Below are 22,449 nucleotides of genomic sequence, written 5' to 3'. Positions count from 1 at the left end.
TCTTATTAAATGCCTCCTTGGCAATAGCAATACGAGTTTTTATCTCCGGTTTGCATCTCATCTCTTCCGTTGTTATGGTTCCCAGATATTTGAAAGTACTTCTTTGTTCTATATCTTCCTGTCCTAACTTTACAGTTGTCCTTACTTTTTCTTGCGCTTATCACCGTATAATTTGTCGTTTTCTTATAGATTCCCATTCCGAAATTTTCACCGGTGTTACTTAAAACTTCTGTCATTCCAAACATACCTCTTTCACCAGAAAATGGAATACATTCTATCCTCCTAAGACCAAGCCGCACTCCTCTTCTTGCTTCCGTACATTTCTGAATAATATGCTCCAAATACATTTTGAACAGTATTGGGAAGAGACAACTTCCCTTCCAATATTGTGCTTCATTCCCAATATGCAGTCAAATTTTCTGTTGTAGGTATAGATTCTTAATCAGCCTTCTTTCTCTCTAGTCAACTCTGTTCTTCCTTAGAATGTTTATTAATTTGTTTCACTGTACTCAGTTAAAGGTCAAGTCCATGAAAACAGTATAAATTTACCTTCCACTTTCAATCTATCTTTCACCTATAATACTTAACAGTTCAATTGCATCTCAGTTCAATTGCAGTTCAATTGTTCCTCTTCTACGTCCATACTGTTCCCCTGCAACACATGTTTTGTCCAGCTTTCCATAGCGTCTTCTATTTATCACCCTAAGTAAATCTTTCACTGCATGAGAAATCAAGCTGATGGTTCGAAAATCCTCATATTTCTTGACATTGTTTTTCTTCTCAATTGGTATAATTACAGTACTGCCGAGATAGAATCATCCAGCCATTCACCTTTTTTATACCGGGTGGTACAGCTGCCCCTATTCACCCATTTTTGTGCAACCCGCAGATTAAAAAATATTGACCTTGGCTACTCACTACAATGTCTGCTCTTACAACGTTTTCCATAATTCGTTTATTCGTGTCAAGCAAATCAGCATTAATGATAAAATACCGATTGATGGTAAAGAATCGTGAAAATTATGTGTCGCAGAAACATCCTGTACAGACAATATTATTGGTGAATGACTAGAAGTAGCAGCAACACAACAGCGCTGAACAGCAACCCGTGATAGCCGAGCTCGCTAAAAGTTAGAGGAGAGTACCGGTGTTCGTTAGTAGGCGGTTCGATTCGTGTGTACGTCGAATATTTTTATTGCGTTGTTGATGTTCGTAAGAGTCGTGTTGTTGACGACAAATCTAAATCATGATCAGTTCTCATATTGCAGGTACTCAGCTATGTTTGTTTTTTAAGGAGCTCTTAAAAGAGCTATTTGCAATAAAGTGATATTGTACCGACAGCGGTGCGATGGGCTTATGCATGGCCATTCGATTAATGAAGCAAATGTTCAAAATGACGACCTGCTTCGTTAATGCACATCTGAGCACGGTGGAGGAGAGACATTCTTGCTTGCTGCAACATATGTGGTGGAATCTGCCTGCAGGCTTCCGTGATGAGCCGCCGTAAATGATTCCCCAGAGGAAAAAGTCGAGTGGAGTAAGGTCAGGTGATCTAGCCGGCCATGTGACCGGACCCCCTCGTCCAATCCATCGTCCAGGATATGTCCTATGAAAGTGGTTCCGTACTGCCAACGACCAGTGTGGGGGAGCTCCATCCTGCTGGAACCACATCCGTAACCGTGTCATAAGGGGCACATCCTCCAATAAGAGTGGGAGGTACTCACGAAGAAACTCTAGATAGCGTCGTCCCGTGAGGTTTCCTTCGAAGAAATATGGTCCAATTATCTTGTCACCTAGTATCCCGCACCACACGCTGACGCCCCATTGTACCTGAAATCGAGCTCCCCTGATCCAGTGAGGAATTTCAACGCTCCAGTAATGGAAGTTGTGACGATTAACAGTTCCGTTGTTGTGGAATCTGGATTCAGCACTAAAGAGAATGTCCATTAAGAAATTAGCATCAGCTTCAACTCTTTGTAATATCCATTGCGAAAATTCTATCCGTTTTGGAAAGTCATCTCCGTGAAGTTCCTGGTGCAGCTGTTGATGGAAAGGGTGGAATTTATGGCGGTGCAATATTCGCAGTACAGATACATGACTGATGTTCAGTTCATTTCCTATGACCCGTGAGCTTGTGTGAGGGTTGTATGCAATTGCATTTTGAACAGCTTCGTCGTTATTTCCAGACGTCACTGGAGCATCCCGAACGGGGGGTAATGTATGAAATGACCCCGTTGTACGCAACCGTCTTTCAACACGTCGAAATGTATCTACAGTTGGCAGCCTTCATCCAGGAAATCGTTCTTGATACAAGCGTCTGGCTTCCCGTGCATTTTGGCTTGCTTCTCCATAAAGTAGTACCATATTCACATAATCATCCCGTGAATACAAATGTTTGCTTTCATGCTAACCGTACAGTACGTGCTCACACGTTGCTGCTAGGATTACGATATGCTGTTTCATGTGCCCTACGTATGAAGTGTAGACCGCTGTTAGTTGGTCTTCGAGTCGAACGTGCGCAGTTGCTTGATTGAATGTGTGGGTCAGAATGTTGACAACACGTGCACTGCGCTTCATTCCCTGTAGTCGTTTGCCATATGGAAGTCGCATGTTATTATTCCTTTCGTATGTATGCTTTCTTTGTAAAGGTGGAAAATTACAAGAACGTTAAATATTTATTACGAATGGCCTTACAAGTATAATATAAAAATAAAATTGAAAAGCTCGTAACTAGATTCGAACTCTAAAAGCCTGCTAACATATCGTATGCTCGCTGCGATTTGTGCCATGTAGCCACTGCAGGCGACAAGGAATTGGTCTCGTAGCTCTGTACTAATGGAATTACCTAGGCTATCGCTTCGATACTGATCGTTGATGTTAAAAGTTCTGAACTCGAATGTGCAAACACCACAGTGAAATAAAGAATCGCGTCTCTCTTACGCCCAGATAGTTGCAACCATTTTCTACGCGTTACTTGGTTGAGTGAGTCCAGCGTTATGTTTCAGGTGGTATTCACAATCGGTGCGTATGTGGTGATATTTACGATACCTGTTTATTATAACTTCCGTAGAAGAATATCGGAGACTTCAGAAAGGTCTTCGTAAACGATGCCTAGGCGAATACGAAATGACATTAAAAAATGCATGACTCAAGAATGGTTGGAACCCTTCCTGCTTCAAGTAACCTATCGAGGTACGTCTTCCATACGTAATTCCCCGCAGCTATTTGCAACGTACAAGCGCCATCCTTGTAACTCTGTATTCACGAGGAGAGCGGAAGTTCCCGCTTCGACAAGTTACTGATGAGTTACAGCCTTATGGTCCCGTTTTATGCCTTTTTTGATCGCTCTAACGGTAGTAATTACATGGCGTAAGCTATCACATCTGCTGTACAGCATTTGCGTGCCACAGATTATAAACTACAGTGCAAAACACGTTTCTATCAATTTCGATGTGATGAGACTGTACAAAATGGTGGTGCATTGACATGTCTCTAATTGGTCTTACCCTATCACGTTTTCTATGATACCACGACCGCCCTTTCTATCAAAAGAAAATGGCCTCTTGGACCAATCAGGTGCGCAATTCTCTACCGACAGCTATAGGCGTGTTTATGGTTTGTACAGTATAGTAACATTTCGTAAAAATTAGTAGAGTATTGGACACCGCTCTACATAAAATGGTACAGTGTTTTTGAGATGGACCTCACTTACTGCCTCTTGTACCATTTTTCCATTGTGCGGAGAAGTCTACATCGGGTTAACTGCACATAACATTGCTGTAAGGTGTTGCGCAAGATGGGACTAAGAGGCATTTACGTCCTAGCTGGTTGCATATATTCGGGAAAAAATAGGGGCAGCTGTACCACCCGGTATATCTAGTTACATAGATAAGTTCTTCACACCACTATTCCCACGGCTCTTAAACAAATCGGCTGGTAATCCATAAGTTCACTTGCTTTGTGATCATTCATCTCTCTTAAAGCCCTTTTCTACCTCTCTTTCCAGGATGCAGCATCCTTTGTCCTCTTCTATAACTCTTGCCTCATCTTATAATTCAATATCATTTGGTCTTTGACCCGCCTCATATAGACACTCTGCATATTCTTGCCACCTTCTCAACACTTCAAGTTTATAAACCAATGTACCATCACGTCTTTCTATTCCCATACGTGTCCTGCTTTTCTTTGCATCAAAGACTAGGTCAGAAGCTAACCTATATATCATTTCATATTTTCTTTCCTTTTCTAGTTTCTCTATTTCATCACATCTCTCTTTCATACATATCTTCCTTGTCTATTCTGTTTCTCTTCGTAATTCATTGTTCAGCTTTCTGTACATTCATTTCGCTACATCAGTTCTTACTGTCTTCAATTCCCTTCTCTCTTCCCCATTATCCAGCGTTGTCCTTTTGACCTATTCTTTCCTTATTCTTTCTAACTTCCCCATCCCTACAACTTCTTCAGCAGATTTCCTAAAGTTTTTTATCATCCTCTTCCATTTCTCATTTACAATCTCTTCATTAGAATCTCCATACCATTTTGACATAAAAGTGTCTTCCAACTCAACATCCTTACTTCCTTCCTTTAGTCTTTCTAGGCCAAATTTCTCTTTTTTTCCCTCCTCTCATTTTCAACCTCATTTGCAAGTCCACCACCACCACCACCACAACCACCAAGTTGTGGTCTGAATCTATGTCTGCTCCAGGGTATGCTCTTGCATCTTTTAGGCAGTTATTGTAGCTATCCTGAATCATTATACACGGTAATCAGTTTGGTATCTGTTGTCATTCAACCTAGATCCCACGTGTATCGTCGTCTTCTGCGATGTTCAAACAAGGTGTTTCCAATCAGAAGTGAAATTTCTTTGCATAAATTGAACCAACTTTTTCCCTATACAAATTTTCCAAACCCCCCTCCCCTCCTTTTTCCCCACTCCTACCACTGTATTCCAATCCCCCATTACTATGAGGCAGACGTTTCTCTTTTCCTTACCCATCATTTCTTCAATCTTTTCATAACTTAATTCTACTTCCTCATCAATGTATTGACTTGCTGGCATGTATATTTGGATTAAAACGATATCCTACTTGCCACACCTTAATCTCATCATCAATCTTTCATCTATGTAATCCACCTTCAATACGTTTTCCTATCATAATTGCCACGCCATAGCTACAACATTTCTCCCCCTGCCTGAGTAAAACCAATTGAACTCTCCGTTTTCCAACTTTCCCTTACCCACCCATCTCACTTCGATGTTAAAAATGTCAAATTAATGTCTCTGTATCTATAAAACATCTGCAGCTAGAATTTCTAAATCTGTGCAGCTGTTGTTGGCATCCCTTGTCAGTTCACTGAACGGAAATTGAGAGAGTAAATTCTTTAACTTGTTTTCACCTAAAGGGCCAACCTCGGGGTTAGAGGTAGAGTGTACGCCTCTTACCTAAAGATCCCGGGTTTGATTCCCGGTCAGACCAGGGATTTTAATTCAGCCGAGAATGTTGTCTCGCAGCAATAGCTGCAGGCCATCTGGATGGGCAGCAGTCGTCTCGGGGGTGCAAGAACCTTAACGGCTTATATGCACCACGCGGTTGATTTTGTTTACTAAAGTAATTTTTGAAGGAAACAAACATTATATCTCTTTAATTCAAACTATGAGAAATTATTTACTATGATTTCGGTTCAGTGCCTTTACGTACTTCATCTGATACTACTTCTACTTACTTTTCCACACCCCGGAGTGGTCGCAGGTGTGAAATGTATCCACATGTAGACTTGGCCTTGTTGTACGGCCGAATGTTCTTCCTGATGCTAGTAAGTGTGTCTGATGTGTGTGTGTGTGTGTGTGTGTGTGTGAAGAGACATGTCCTGAGACGAATAAAATCACCCAGTCCCTTAGTTAGAGGAATTAATTCGACGTAATCCCCGACTCCCTCTGATAGGAAGACCTGGACATTGAAAATTCAGCCACAGAGTCCGACAATGTCATTTTACAATCGTTTTTATAAACTGCTAAAAATTTGAATATTGTCCTTTAGAAGCTTGGCTGATAGAGGTACGTTTATTGAAAATGTGAAATGCTAGAAGCTGCGATGAAAGCAATTCGTTACAAGGACCCATGTAATGGAGCACTTATTGCTAACCAAATACTGCACTCTAGGTATCCATACTAGTTTTGACAATATTACCAATATAAATATTTAAACATTCTCTAAAAATTTGTGGAAACTAAAAACAATACGTGGAGAGGTTTCAATAGAACCACATTAATAATTTTTAATTTTAATTTTGTAAACGTCACTCTTTTACTAGAACGAATTGATTAAAAACTATACAACAAGATGGGATTTTAAATTGTCTGGAAGGAGAATCGAAACATTTCTAATTTTCTCTATTCTTCCTTTTCGAGGCTTCCAATTCTTCATAAATAATAGGGCTCATAGAAGACTCCAGAAATGTGAATAGATGGTTAGAAATTATATAGAGAAACATAGGTAACTCCTGTTATCCCAATGACTAGAACACCGGATATCTAATGTGTAATTACCAAGCCAATCGTGGAGCGTTCGTTTTTACGTTTGTCTCACAAGGAAGCTACGTGAGTGCGAGGTCACAAGTGCAATGTCTATTCAGGATAGCAACGGGGAAACTACCTCACTCTTCATTTTCCTAGTACGCTTCTTCAGGGATGCCTAGGCCATCTATGACAGCTGATGGCGGAGCTGTTGAGAGTCCAACAAGCCTTCGGGCTGATGACTAAACATATATTCTAAAGCGTCAGTATTAACAATGCTGACAGAAAAATACTAGCCGCTAATGACGTACCATATGTATAGCTGAACAACAAAAAAGAAAAAAATAATCCACGGGAGGTTCAGAGGGCAACCTTTATTTGGTACACTTCACGAAGTGGACACCGTAAATGTTCACAAAATGTACAGAACAGATCTTGAACTTGTATCATGAGACTCGAATGAAAAGTGACGCTCCACAGTGATCATAAAAGTTCGCGCCAGCAAGATGAAAGGTATAAAATGGCCGGAAGGGTTTCAGTTCGATGGAAATGTAGTAAGCAGCTTTGCTTCGACTTAGTTTTAATGGCAGGCCATGCTGTAAACCTGCAGTTAAATGTCTTGAACAGAGCTTGAAAAGAGGTGCAGGGAGCATGATATGACAATTATTGGCATTTCCAGAACTAAAGCTGCACTGGCGGAAAATGAAATCCCACCACCAAGGAGGAGTTGTGCTAGATACATGAAATTCGGGAAGCGTGTTTTGCACATCTGAAAGACGACGCCTATTCAAACGCGCGTGCTAGTCGATGAAGAGTGGTGGTAATACTCGTATGACCTCGCAAAGCAAGTTTGATTTAAATACGCGCTGTACACTTCGTGAGCGTTAGTCATAGTCCGTTATGAAGTAGGTACGAGTCAAACATACCTTTAAGGAGACGAAGAAAGCAGTATCAGCAGCTTACCGGGTTTGTACGAGGCAGTGTAATAAGGCTACGAGAAGGTGGATGTTCTTTCTGCGATATTGCAGAAATACTTGGCAGGAATATATCCACAGTGCATCGGAGTTCGCAACAGTGGTCACGGGAAGGCACTGTCTCAAGACGACCGAGGTCTGGCCGCACACGAGCCACTGTGAAGAGGGAAGACCGTCTATTCGCCGCGTGGCTGTTGTGGATCGTACTGCATCTGCAACAGCCATTGGAGCTTCAGTTGACACCAGTTACGCAGTAGACTGTAACAAATCTACTTGAGGGACAGCTCCTATAGCGTCCATGCTACTTACTCCGAATCAGTCATGTGCGACTTCAGTGGTGTCAAGCTAGAGCTCATTGGAGGATGGAGTGGAGATCTACTGTCTTCGCAGATTAGAGCCATTTTTGTCTTGGTGCCAGTGATGGTCATAGGCTGGTAAGGAGAAAGCCAGGTGAGTTCTGAGAATCAATCTGTCTGCGACGTCGACACACGGGACCTACACCAGAAGTTATGGTCTAGGGAGCGATTTCCTTTGACATCAGGGGCACTCTGGTCGTTATCTTAAGAACCTTGGCAGCGTATTTGTTCTTCAGACTGGTGATTGAACCGGTTGTGCTGCCATTAATTCGTAGTATTCAATGGGATTTTTCCCAACAGGATAAAGTTCGTCCTCATACCGCTGCTGTCATCCAACGTCCTCTATAATATGCCGACCACTTGCCTTGGCCTGGAGATCACCAGAACTTTCGCCCATTGAGCACGTATAGGATGACAAATCCAGCGTCATCCAATACCAGCATTAACCGTTGCTGATTTGACTGACCAAGTGGGAAAGGCGTGGAACTCCATTTTACAAAATGACGTACGTCACCTGTACGACACAATGCATGTGCGTTTGCATGCTTGCATTCAAAATCATGGCGACTACAGCGGTTATTAATGTACCACCGGGCGAGTTGGCCGTGTGGTCAGGGGCGCGCAGCTGTGAGCTATCATCCGGGAGATAGTGGGTTCGAACCCCACTGTCAGCAGCCCTGAAGATGGTTTTCCGTGATTTTCGCACCAGGTAAATGCTGGGACTGCACCTTAATTAAGGCCACAGCCGCTTCCTTCCCATTCCTAGGCCTTTCCTGTCGCATCGTTGCCATAAGATCTATCTGTGTCGGTGCGACGTAAAGAAAATAGCAACAAAAATATGAATGTACCACCCTGTCTTTCTCGTGCATACTTAAACACGGACCTGTTGTTATCTAGAAAATTGCTTAGCCTAAATTGCATTCCTCTAAACTAATGTCTTCTTGGTGTTGGGATTTAATTTTCCGCCAGGGTATGTTGGACGGGAAGAAACCTAAGAAGACTGCATGTCAGGTAGAGAATACGAATGTGAAACAGTTGGAATATTTAAAGTACTTAGGAAGTTAATACTGGTATGATATTAGTATAGCCTATTGACAAGCAACCATACCCAATCGACGCCCAAAATATCGAGATATCGACATTGGTCAAGAATGCAGTTTATTTATACGTATGTTCCGTACTAAATTTCAGCAGCGTATGGCGAATGATTTCGGAGCAACAAGAGGAAAGACAACTCCATAACAAGTTAAATGACACACGAGAATAACGAAGTTTATTGTTTTTTTTTTTTTTTTTTTTTTTTTTTTTTTTTGCTAGGGGCTTTGCGTCGCACCGACACAGACAGGTCTTATGGCGACGATTATTGTTTTGTGACATGTTTTAATATCGAATGTGTGTGTCCAGCAAAGCGTAATCATTTTGACAACAAAAACATACAACGGCTGGTAAAAATGAAGTTGCGAAATAGTTTTTCCTCTAGAACCTGCGATTTATTCACATTTTCAGGCTTTTCTTCAGCTTCCTTTTAATGAGGCGATGTTGTGCTTTCAGTATTCTGAACGTAGAAAGCACTACCGAGTTCTCTTATGGGCAGGGTGCCCGTATATTATCAACATTTTGTAATTATTTCGCCTATACTAATTATATCATGATTACTCCTGTTACTTTCGTCATACAAATATTCCCCATCGGATCCTTCCGCAATTTCCCCTTCAGTAGGCTCGTTTGCGTCATAATGAAGATTATAAAGTTCTTGTAACTCCTCGTTGTAACTTATATAATGAAGGCTTTTTTTTTTTTTCGTCGCACCGACACATATAGGTCTTATGGCAATGAGATAGCAAATGGGTAGGAATGAGAAGGAAGCGGCCGTGGCCTTAATTAAGGTACAGCCCCCGCATTTGCCTGGTGTGAAAATGGGAAACCACGGAAAACCATTTTCAGGGCTGCCGACAGTGGGGTTCGAACCTACTATCTCCCGAATACTGGATACTGGCCGCACTTAAGCGACTGCAGCTATCGAGCTCGGTATAATGAAGGCTAAACTAAAAAGAATGCAAATACTACAATGTGCAAACTCGATTTGTAAATACAGTGTATGGCAACTCATTTTTGGAATAATAAGAAAAAATCCGCCATATGTAGTACTTATATAAAATGCTTGTTACCCAGTTCAAAAACTGGATGATCCTCTCTTTAAATTCTGTTTTAGCTAATATAAAACGGGAAACTTTAATTAATTAATTAATTAATTTTATATTATTAATATTATCGCCTCCGTGGATCAGACGGCAGCGCGTCGACCTCTCACCGCTGGATACCGTGGTATGATTCGACGGAATTCCGCATCCTTGGTTCTTTCTCAGTAAAATGTATTTTATTGAGCATGTGGCTGTGCGGTTTGGGTCACGCAGCTATCAGCTTGCATTCGGGAGATAGTTGGTTCGAGGCCCACTGCCCCAGCCCTGCAGATGGTTTTCCGTGGTTATCCATTTTCACACAAGGAAACTATAGGACTGTACCTTAATTAAGGCCACGGCCGCTTCCTTCCCACTCCTAGGTCTTTCCTATCCCATCATCACCATAAGACCTATCTGTGTCGGTGCGATAATAATAATAATAATAATAATAATAATAATAATATATCTTATTCAATGAGTGTGATTTCCGTGCAAGTAACAACATCAATATCATTTACTGCTGTGTGTTCGGCAACTGTCAATCCCGTGTAAGTCTTTGTCATAATATACATTAAATACATTAACATGTTCGTTTCAAATGTTACATTTCTTTCCAAATACCTAGTAACTTCGGCTGTCGAAAACAAGCTTACATAATAGTACAAGAATGAACATATTTTTCCCGTCGATCTATGAAACCAGAGAGAAAGACAATAAAACCGATGTTTGCCATATTCTTCATGACATTGTAAACCGATCTCTTGTAGGTTAGGGAATTTATTTTCTTATATGGAACAATGTATGTCATTCTACAACGTTGCGACTTACATACCTCTCCGAGCTTTATGCTAGATATTTCTGAAGTAGTCCCTTCCCATTAATATGCCAGGCGATCAAGTAACTCAGCAATTACAGCTGGAGATCGAACGCTTCACACTGGTATTGTCACGTACAGGATGAATAGCTCAAGAGAGTCACTAAAGCCTGAATGATAAAGCAGCCGGAAGTACGCCGTAGAAAGTCAGGCCACCTCCCTTTAACTCAGATCTCTACCTTGCAGCCCAACTTCTGAACAATTACAAATTTCGTGAGCTCCTCAGCTTCAGTATAGCTGTGACAGTAACTTTTACAGTCCCTTTCATCAGCCACGACTCGTATTGTTTGTTATTCGTTGACTGTGGTAGTATGCAGTCCATAACACAGTATGATGTTATTATTTGATTGATTGATTGATTGATTGATTGATTGATTGATTGATTGATTGATTGATTGATTGATTGATTGATTGATTGATTGATTGATTGATTGATTGATTGATTGATTGATTGATTGTTACTGTCCAGATCCTAGGCTGAATGGTCAACGTACGGGTCTTCTATTCATATGGTCCCGGGTTCGATTCCCGGTCGGGCTGACATTTTAAAAGCTATGTAATTCCTCTAGCTCGGAGTCTGAATGTTTGTGTTCATCTTAATACACTTCCCTTCACCTACACTACCAACCAATATAGAAGCGCACAATAGTGAAGCCATCCCTCCAAATAGGGTTGGCATCAGGAAATGCATCTCGCCGTAAAAATGGGCCAACCGAACTAGTGGCTGCGCGGTTTGGGTCACATAGCTGCCAGCTTCGGCGGGTAGTGGGTTCCAGCCTAACTGTCGGCAGCACTGAAGTTCCTATGGTTTCCAATGTTCACACCAGACTAATGATGGGGCTGCATTTTAATTAAGGTCAGGACCGCTTCCTTCCCACTCTTAGTCCTTTCCTATCTCATCGTCGCTGTAAGACCTATCTGTGTCAGTGCGACGTAAAGCAAAGAGTAAAAATTTAAAAAGTAAAAAGAACTGGGCCCATTCCACATAAAGTGCCGACCCCAATAAACTGGAAAAGAAAGGCCACGAAGAAGTGGTTTTACACCATTCTCAGATGGGTTCTTGGTGATGATAAAAGAGGAAAGGACTAGAATATGGAAGAAAGTGGCCTTGGCCTGACTTAAGGTATATCCCCAGCATTTGCCTGGTGTAAAAATAGGAAACCATGGAAAATTATTTTTGGGGCTGCTGAAGGTGGGGTTCGAACCCACCATTTGTGGAATGCAAGCACACAACAACGTGGGCCATACCATGCAGCTAACTCACACGATATTATTATTATTATTATTATTATTATTATTATTATTATTAATTAAATGTTCTTTGTCCATTAATTTTAAGAGGCGTAAATTGTCACTGTTATTGTTTTGCGTCTCGTAAGTTCATAAGATGCCATTAAAACACCATCGAATGCCACAAGTCTTGGCTTGAATTGAACATGCGCTGTTGGAAAATAGTTCCAGTTATATTATTAAATGGGCGCTCCTTTGACGTCAATAATTTGACTTAAATTTTTCCTTCATTAAATTATCATGTAGCGTTAAGCTTGCATTCGGGAAATGGCATTTTGGAAGCCAACTGTTGGCAACCCTGGGCATAGTTTTCCATGGATTCCCATTTTCACACCAGGGATATTTAAGGCCCAGCCTTAGCCTTCCCTATTACAGTGTCGCCGAAAACCTACATAAGTATAGTGTGTTAGTAAGCAAAATTTCAACGAGTGTCCTCTCTCACCACATCTTTTAAAATACTTCGTAATAAGCCTAATTATACTTAAATGATTGTCCAGCAATAATTCGCCTCCTCTGTTATTAACATCTGGAGAACTGAAATAGTGCTTCACTTCAATATTTTGGGAAGCATCCGCGTGGAGAATTATCTTAATATCATGAATTTCTTTCGGTATGTTCTCATGGGATTAGGGTAGTCCGGCTCCATGTCTAAATTGGTTAGCGTGCTGGCCCTTCGCCACAAGGGTTCTGAGTTCGTTTCCCGGCAGGGTCGGGAATTTTAACCATCATTAGTTAATTTCTCTGGCACAGGGGCTGGGTGTATGTGTCGTCATCATCATTCCATTCTCATCTCGACGCGCAGGTTGCCTACGGGAGTCAAATTGGAAGACCCGAACCTGGCGAGTCGATCATGTCTTCTGACACTCCCGGCACTAAAGCCATTCGCCATTTCATTTCATGGGATTAGGGTTGCGAATGCAAGAGTGGAGCCGTGAAGAAAACTACTATGTCAGCATTTCTGAAATAGTTGTCATTGAGAATTTAATCTACATGTAGTATTAGTAGATCATAAGCCGGGCTGAGTAGCTCACACGGTTGAGGCACTGTCCTTTTGACCCCAACGTGGCAGATTCAATCCTGGCTCAGTCCGGTGGTATTTGAGGGTGCTCAAATACGTTAGCCTCGTGTCGGTAGATTTATTGGCACGTAAAAGAACTCTTGCGGGGCTAAATTCCGGCACCTCGGTGTCTCCGAAAAACGTAAAAGTAGATAGTGGGACGTAAAAACCAATGCCATTTTATTATTGTAATACTGACTTTGATTCAAACTTTCTACCCTCATGGAAATGAATAACCAGTAATGACCATAACTGCTATAGGTGGAATTTTCTTGTTACCCTTATTATCAGTTGTACTGCATATTTATTATATCAGATTTTTAAGGAATAATTAATGAAACTGATGGATGTTTAAATAAGCATCCGTTATGGGAAACATTTGACTTGCTAGACAATTGCTGGTCTAATTGAACACAATTTCTGCTCTGTAATATTTTTATAAATTGCATTCTAATTATGAAACATTTAATACGTTTTACGCTATAATCAGCGCATTTATTACACATCCACATCCACTTTCACTAATAATAATAATAATAATAATAATAATAATAATAATAATAATAATAATAATCATAATCATAATCATAATAATAATAATAATAATAATAATCATTTGGTGTCAGTCCTTGGATTGGTTTGATGCAGTTCTTCAGTCTATCTCACCCTACTCTAATAACTAAAGAAAGAAAGAAAGAAAGAAAGAAAGAAAAAGAAAGATTTCAACAAAAGGTAAACACGAAGGAATTTGCCAGCGAATGTGTACCATTATCTACGATAGGGCGTAGATCAAGGAAAATATAGCCTACATAATTAATATATTGATGTACAGTGAACATAAATGCTGATGTAGCTGGTAAACAGTTACTTTACGAGTGCTATGATCTAAACCTCTCTAATACCAGTTTTTGTTCGATCAGCAGCTTATTGATTTTTGTGAAAGCTTCCCGTATATCAAAGCCGCGTCCCTTCTACATGTGCTTTCATTTATAAGAGTGAAAATTGCTCAGGCTGCTGTGAAGAAAGTTCATTCAATTGTCGCTATCTCTAAAGTGTCATAAATATGATATATATAGGATGAAACAGGACCAGTCCCCACAGCCTCATTCATTTCCAACTGGGCTGACCTCGCACATCTGTTTTACGTCTTCAAACATACTGAAGAAGTAATTTATTAAAATGATTTCCTTCTTTATCTCTTTATTCTTTCCTCTCTGTTTTCTCTTTCCCTTTCACACGTTACGGGACTGTTATAAGTCTACTGATGTAGCCCAGATGGAAAGAGTGACAAATTATGGAGCTTCAACGTTAGGAGATCGCAGAGTTCAGTTTTCAGTGCTGTCAGCAGTCTGATGACTGTAATTATCCCTCGGCTCATTTCTCTCCTTGTCCTGGTAAATGCTCATATTGTACCTTATCTCTATCCCCAGGACTTCCCTCTCAAAATCAGTCAAAATTATAACCAGGTTTGAGTTCAGAATATCTTTGTGAGGTTACGGGAAAGTGTGGGGTAGAGCTCAGTCTTTCAATGTGGCACACACCATAGATTTACTGGATGACTGGTCAGGACGATTTTTTGAATTCCACCATAAGATTAACCTATCTCACTAACTGTTGTGTTTATTTAAAACTGGAAATTATCTTAATTAAACCCGAGAACAAAATTTAGATATTTATTTATATTTATATAACGAAATTTGAACGAATAACGAAAGCATAGACTAACACCACAATTGATAGTTAATGACGGGAGGAAAATTAATGTAACTTCCAACATTTTAATATATGATGTACATTTTCTTTCTTTTGATAATGAGATTATGACGATGATGATACTATCCTCGTCTGGCTTGGACCGTATCGTTGTTCTATGTAAACTTACGGAGATTATATACGGGTTGCCGACGTTTCTTATACATTTCTTAATTGAGGTGACTGATGTACCCTTATTCCACTCGAGGTAATTGATTTTCTTACTCAACTAACATCGACTATCAGCAGCCTGGAGAGGCTGATTTCCTCAGATCGAGTAGGGATATATCAGTTGCTTTGATAAAGAACGTTATAGATTTTCTTTGCTGGTAGATTAACGTCACACTAACTCATCGAAGGTTTACAGAAACGGAAGGATAGGAAAGGGCTAGGATTGGGAAGGTAGCGGCCGTGGCCTTAATCAAGGTACAACCTGGGGTGAAAATTGGAAACCATCTTCAGGGCTGCAGACGGTGGGGTTCGAACCCTCTATTTCCCGAATGCAAGCTTACAGCTGCGCGACCCCAACCGCACGGTAAACTCGCTCGTTTATAGATGTTTCAAGAGACCGTGGGAACTTATATTCTAAAATTATTATTATTATTATTATTATTATTATTATTATTATTATTATTATTCCTGATCTTTTTGTCAAATTTTGGTGTCATCACATCATTTGACCAAATTCTACGCCAGGGTGTCTTTCCTGGCGCCAATCCTGTGTGGAGTAATGTATTCACTGTTCATGTTTTCGTGGTGGCTGTCAGTGTGGTGTATTATACTGTTTGCGGTCGAAGACGTGTGAATTAAGAGGAACACAAACACCCGATTTCCTAGCCACAGGCATAAACTCTACGCAGTTAAAATTACCGTTCCCCGCTGTAAATTGAACCCGGGACACACTGAACAGAATACCACTGTGTTGATCATTCACCCAAGAAGATGGACGTAATACTGTTTTTTTTTTTGGTCGGTCATCAGCCCGAAGGCTGGTTGGATCCTCAAATAGCACCACAAAAAATTATGTGGCTATAGGAAAACTGCAAAAAACCGATAGCGGCACCAAAATGAGGCATACTAGGCAGGATGAGGAGTGGGACAGTTTGCCATTGTTTTCCTCAAATATGGTCTAAAAATATTCCTCATATTTGCCTACTACCCAAATCCACTAACTTTGTTTTAGAGAGAATAGGTCTTTTTTATTTTAAATATAAAGATACTCCCTTCAAAAGTTTACTGTAAATTAGTTAATTACTACAGTGTACGAAGCAAGTGAGGTTGATGCCGTATTGTGGAATAAATATTTTGTAGACCTAAAATATCCCTATTTTGACAATTTATTTCCTTCCTTAATCTTTCGGGGAAAAAAATATTAAACCACAACTAAGGGCTTAATACCCATTTCTACTCCGCGGAGCGTATAAATCTAAAGAATCTGATCAACCGTAAGAAATACAATTTTCCAAGCCATTTCTCTTTGATAGTTGGAAATATATTTGCCGTGTTATCATGCCATTAAACAGTCTTCTCAAGGACTCCTAAATTTACGAAGAATATATCCCTACAGGAAGCTGTGTTATACAATAGTAATGTTGCTAGACTTTTAACTTTGTCAGTGCTGCAATAGCTGTATTGCCTCAGAATAACCTCTTAGCTTAGAGAGATACGATCATCATTTCTTGTCGCCAATCTTATCGCATTTTACAACTAACTTGAAAGTTTTACAGTCTATATCTTGAAAGCTTAATCTTTCTCCTCTTGGTTAGTTGGGGTGAGATTACTTGTTCTGACACAAAGGCAAGACCGGTTTGATGCTGGAAGGAGGCGTATTCAGTCTCAGCTAACACAGTTAGAAAGGAACAATCCCATTCTGTCATCCTAGAATTGGTTGTCAGCAATTTCGTTTTTTAACTCCAGAAAAAATCAGGGAATCAGGATGATATGAGCTTCCTGTTTTTATGGGAATTATAGTAATTTCCTACACAGTCAACTTGTAAAAGTGTTCAGCGTAAAGAGTTTCTATATGGTAAGTCGCGCGATAATACCTTGTGCTCAATATAAGATACTGGGGTACGGGGATCAAATCCGCTCAATGCTCAATCCATAGCTCCCAGTGTCTTTCAACCCGGCATTTGAAAAGCCGTAGATTTACAAATTAAGTACCGTTTCTTTGCGTTTTATTCTTCTCTTGATTGCGTTCTAGGAGTTCTGAACATTGTCTCGTGACTTCCTGGAAAGAAAAGAAGGTCAATATTGGTGGGCAAGTTTTGTAAGTAAAATCAAATCTTAAAACTAGCTGTGTACATCCGAGGCTACGTGGTATCATTACCAGGAAGCTCATATAGAAATTGCTACTCGCTATGGTAATAGGTTAGAATGCAAACGAGTATCAAGTATTCTCTTGCCCGCTGTACATTTGTGTAGGGAGAGTTCCATAAGCATTGGGTGTAATAACACGCTGTACCCCACAACTATGCACACTTCATTGCAAAGCAGTCGTGCGGCCAGGGGAATACTTGATACACACTTGCATTCCAATTTACAACCGCAGGAGCTTCCTAGTCCTACTTCATTGCCATATTGTCACGATCAACAGTGTAGTCGTGTTGAAACACCGGAATTCGTGGATATCCAAAGTTAAGCAAACACTGGACGAGATTACGAATTGAATAGATATCCCACGTGCTGTTTGCTATAACAGAATTGGAAAGTATCTGTCCACCTTAGTGTAAGTACTCATGCTCAGCATGCTTAATCAGTGACCCCAGCTGGGGAGCACCAGCGTCCAGATGGGGGCAAGGCAGTTTATTATTATTATTATTATTATTATTATTATTATTATTATTATTATTATTATTATTATTATTATTATTATTTCGTCATTATCATGACAAAGGGTTTCTTCTTTCCAGATATATTAAAAGTGTAAGAACCTTGTAGCTTTCATATATCACTCTTGCTAGGTATACAATATTATAACATATTCTGCATCCTCCGAACTTACGATGATACATGTAGGGATATGTATACCATACAAAAACTATAGATCCATCTCTGGTGAATTAGTGCTGACACTATACTGTCTTGTGATACGGTCTAGAACAAGTTCATTGTTTTCATCGATCTGTCTGTCTCTCGTGTGGCTTTAACGAAACAAGAATGACTGGAATATCAGAATGCTAGTAACACCATACCTTATGCAGCCAGTCCCTGTGATGAACAGATTGAAGATGTTGCTTACAGGGTCAGTTTGTGTATGCATTTCTGTGGACTAAGAGGCGTCGTGCTAGCGCAGTCTGGCTTGCTCTGGAAAACTACCTCTCTCCTCATTTCAATCAGTATTACTCTTCGATGACTCTTGGAATGTCGACGTCAGCTGGTGGTGGTGGTGGTGTTGGTGGTGGTTTTACGCATCCCACTGGTTTTCAGACTGAGGTCTCGCATATGTAATGTATTTATGTTTTAGTCTTCAGTCTGAAGACTTGCTGAAACCTCATCAACTTCACCATCAGCTCCCATAGGCGTCACTGAATAGGCGTACTAGGGAAATGAGGAGTGAGGTAGTTTTCCATTGCTTTTCTCAATGAGGCAGTTATTATTTCATATCAGTCTGCCACGCCCACTGAGTTGCATGTACTAGCTGATCCTATAAGTGACCTTTTCAAAGCATTCATAACAGGGACTAGCTACGTAAGGAATGGCATATAATCACTCATACTTCAGTCGCTTTCATATTGTCAAAGACAAGGATGAGAATGAGAGAGGTCAATGAAAATAAGAAAACTTATTGTCCATACTAAACGACCTAGTGCACTGTAAACGCTAGGTCTCACCAGAAAAGGCAAACTTAACACATGACCTACAGTAGTAAACTGTACTGAAAATAAATGTACAAATAAACAATGATGACATTTCCAAATTATGCGAAGCCAATATGCGGCGTGTTCTGGTGTATAGACTTAATTAAGTGATCTTTAAATCTTCTGGGACAGCTGTGACAACTCCCTGATGTTCCAAGATAATGATACCAACAGGTTGTTCTCGCGGGAACCAAATGTGCGTGTTTGCTTAACGGTTGAATTCAGTTCTGACAAATGAGCACGGAAACAGCGAAGGAAGAGATCTGCCCTTTCATTCCTAACTTAAAACAAGAAAAACGGTGGAAGATTTATGTTGCGCACAAGACAGACTAACAACATTACTGAAAAGAAATTCATTCCATATTCATCAGAATGGTACTTACGAGGGCTTACATGCAATTTCTTGCATAAAAGTTTTCAGGCACCGATATCAATGGAACTGTCTACCTGATATTCAATAATAATAATAATAATAATAATAATAATAATAATAATAATAATAATAATAATAATAATAATAATAATAATGTATATACGAATCCCCACCATCATAGCTCTGACAGATAAGATTATTACATTCTTGAATACTGTATATAACGTCGTTACCAGAAGCTGAACAAATTCTTACAGCAGATCTAGAAAAGCTAGATACATACTTCCAAAAGTGGTGTCTCCGTCCAAATCTCCAAAAGACTGTTGTATCTGTGTTTCATCTCAGAAATAAATTTGCCAACTACAAGCCTTCAATAACATTCAGAAATCAATCCTTACAACACTGTCCCTTCCCAAAATATTTAGGTGTCACATTAGACAGATCCCTAACATATAAACATCATATTAATAACACAGCCGCCAAGATTAAAAGTCGGAATAATATTCTTCAAAAATTAGTCGGCACATCTTGGGGCGCAAACAACCAAGTGTTGAGATCTACTGCTCTAGCTCTTTGCTATTCAGTTGCTGAATACTGCGCTTCAATTTGGCTGAACAGTGCTCATACTGCGAAGATTGATGCTCAACTAAATCAAACAATGCGCATCATAACCGGTTGTATTCGCTCTACAAACGTGGCCTGGCTGCCTACACTCAGTAATATTCCTCCGCCTTGCTTAAGAAGGTCTGAAGCTCTTCTAAAACTGTGGAAGAAGACCAGCCAGGACTCCAACCTCCCCGTTCACCAGGATATTACTCAACCTGCCCCTCCTCGACTTAAGTCTAGATCTCCACCCTGGCGCACTGCACTTACACTGGAAGAATCTGGGTTCTCCATCACGAACGCCTGGTTACACCAATGGCAGCAGTCTTCTGTTTCCCAATCAACATCTTGTGACTCTACCTCATGTTCAACCTCCTGGATTCCATCTACCCAGACGTCAATGGAGGACTCTAAACAGGATAAGAGTCAATCAAGGAAGATGCGGCTATACGCTTTATAAATGGGGCTGGCTGAAGTCTTCTGGGTGTGATTGTGGAGCTACCTCACAGACCATCCACCACGTAATTGCCGAGTGTCCACGGAGAGCATTTCAAGGTCCTTTGGAGGACATTCATAACGCAACTGAGGAGGCCTTGAAATGGATCAATGGACTTGATTTGGAACTATAGGCTTCTGCTTGTATATATTGTGTATATATTGTATACTTATTTATATAATCTATCTGTGCACATCATACGATAAATAAATAATAACCAGCAACATTCAATACCGACAGGTCGAAATCATTTGGAATATGACCAACTACGTACGACTTTCTGCCCCACATACACACACGCAGTACATTGATACTCACAGTAGTATTGTCTCTGTTATATAATGAGCCAGAAAGGTCAATAAATCAAGAATTCTCCTTAACTTGGAAGACTTATTAAGAGGAACAACATACACATTGCTACTGGATTCTGCTGAAATATCATTTTCTTTTTCCAAGATTTACTAAAACTTTATTCGGTTTATTCGGAATAAGTACGAGAATAGTTGATCACTTGCGATTAAGTGGCCCTATAGAATGTAGAATGGAAAGTTCACCACTTTCTTAATCTTCTGCACTGAAGAGAAGGCTTTCGGTCAACCTTCCCTTCAACTGAAGTTCAGTGATAGAAAAAAAATGTTACTAGAGTTTTACACGAGCCTGTCTATACAAGATGATCAGTAGGATGGAAGGGGATCTAATCTTAATTCTTCTATTTAGGATACCTACACAACTTATACTGACCTTCTGAGTTTAAACCGACTGCGTAGATAAGTTGATTAGGTATTCGCCTTCTACAAGATAGATAAGTAGTATCCTGAGGTGCTTCTCATCTGGAAGTGCTTATGCGAGAGACCGGGGTCAGGTTTTCTAGCATACTCAAGGAACCTCTATCCCGCCATCTCTTAGCGTCTTCATTGCTAATATTGTGTCAAATTGTGTATTATTACTAAAATATCAACGGACATTAGTCACATCATTCCACGGAGCACGATAAAAAACTACTCTACTCCCTTATGTTGGTGAAATATGACGATGTGAATCTACCGCGTGTTAGTAACGTGTATTCTTTTACAACAGTTTTATACGTAGATATATTACCAGCTAAATAATAATAATAATAATAATAATAATAATAATAATAATAATAATAATAATAATAATAATTTACATTAAATTGATTTATAATAAAATCTACTCATCCTTTACCTGATTATCTTTTACTAGAAAATGTGAACATCGCCAGACTGTAGGTAACTTGTAACGCAGATTTCAATTCCAGTGACTTCCACGGTATTTGTTTGTTACTAGCATTTGTACACGTTCTTCGAATGGCAACCTGCATTGGAGTATATTATTTCTCCACACCTCAATTCACAAGTTAATTATGGCATGTTGAAATTATATTTTTCTCCGGAAGCATGTCGCAGTAATGTAAAGTACGATACATCTCAACCAAACCGAGACAGAATGAGGAAGATTTTAGAAGGTATTGTGCGGTACAGTTACTTGACCAAAGTAGGGCGAAAACGCTCTTGCTTCCAAGTGACATGCTGAAGTGGTGCTGGGACTGAAGAATCTGGAAAATCCGAAGTGATATACACAGAGCATATCACGGGACTTCGACTAATAATTTGATTTTCAAAATATCTCCGTTATTATCCGTCATACGATGAATATTTACAAAACAAAATCGATTGAAAACTGGGATTCTTGTGACTTCTGCTTATAAAATTCCTCTGCCAATTAACACCTACTACCGAGAGAGGGTTGCGCAGCTGTGAGATAGTGGGTTCGAACCCCGCTGTCGGCAGCCCTGAAGATGGTTTTCCGTGGAAGTCACTGGAATTGAAATCTGCGTTACAAGTTACCTACAGTCTGGCGATATTCACATTTTCTAGTAAAAGATAATCAGGTAAAGGATGAGTAGATTTTATTATAAATCAATTAATGTAAATTATTATTATTATTATTATTATTATTATTATTATTATTATTATTTTCACACCAGGCAAGGGATGGGTGTGTACCTTCATTAAGGCCATGGCCGCTTCCTTCTCATTCCTACCCATTTCCTATCTCATCGCCATAAGACCTATATGTCTCGGTGCGATGTAAAGCAA

This window comes from Anabrus simplex, chromosome 3 (assembly GCF_040414725.1).
Source record: "Anabrus simplex isolate iqAnaSimp1 chromosome 3, ASM4041472v1, whole genome shotgun sequence".
Taxonomy (NCBI): domain Eukaryota; kingdom Metazoa; phylum Arthropoda; class Insecta; order Orthoptera; family Tettigoniidae; genus Anabrus; species Anabrus simplex.
Note: the sequence above shows the minus strand (reverse complement) of the source record.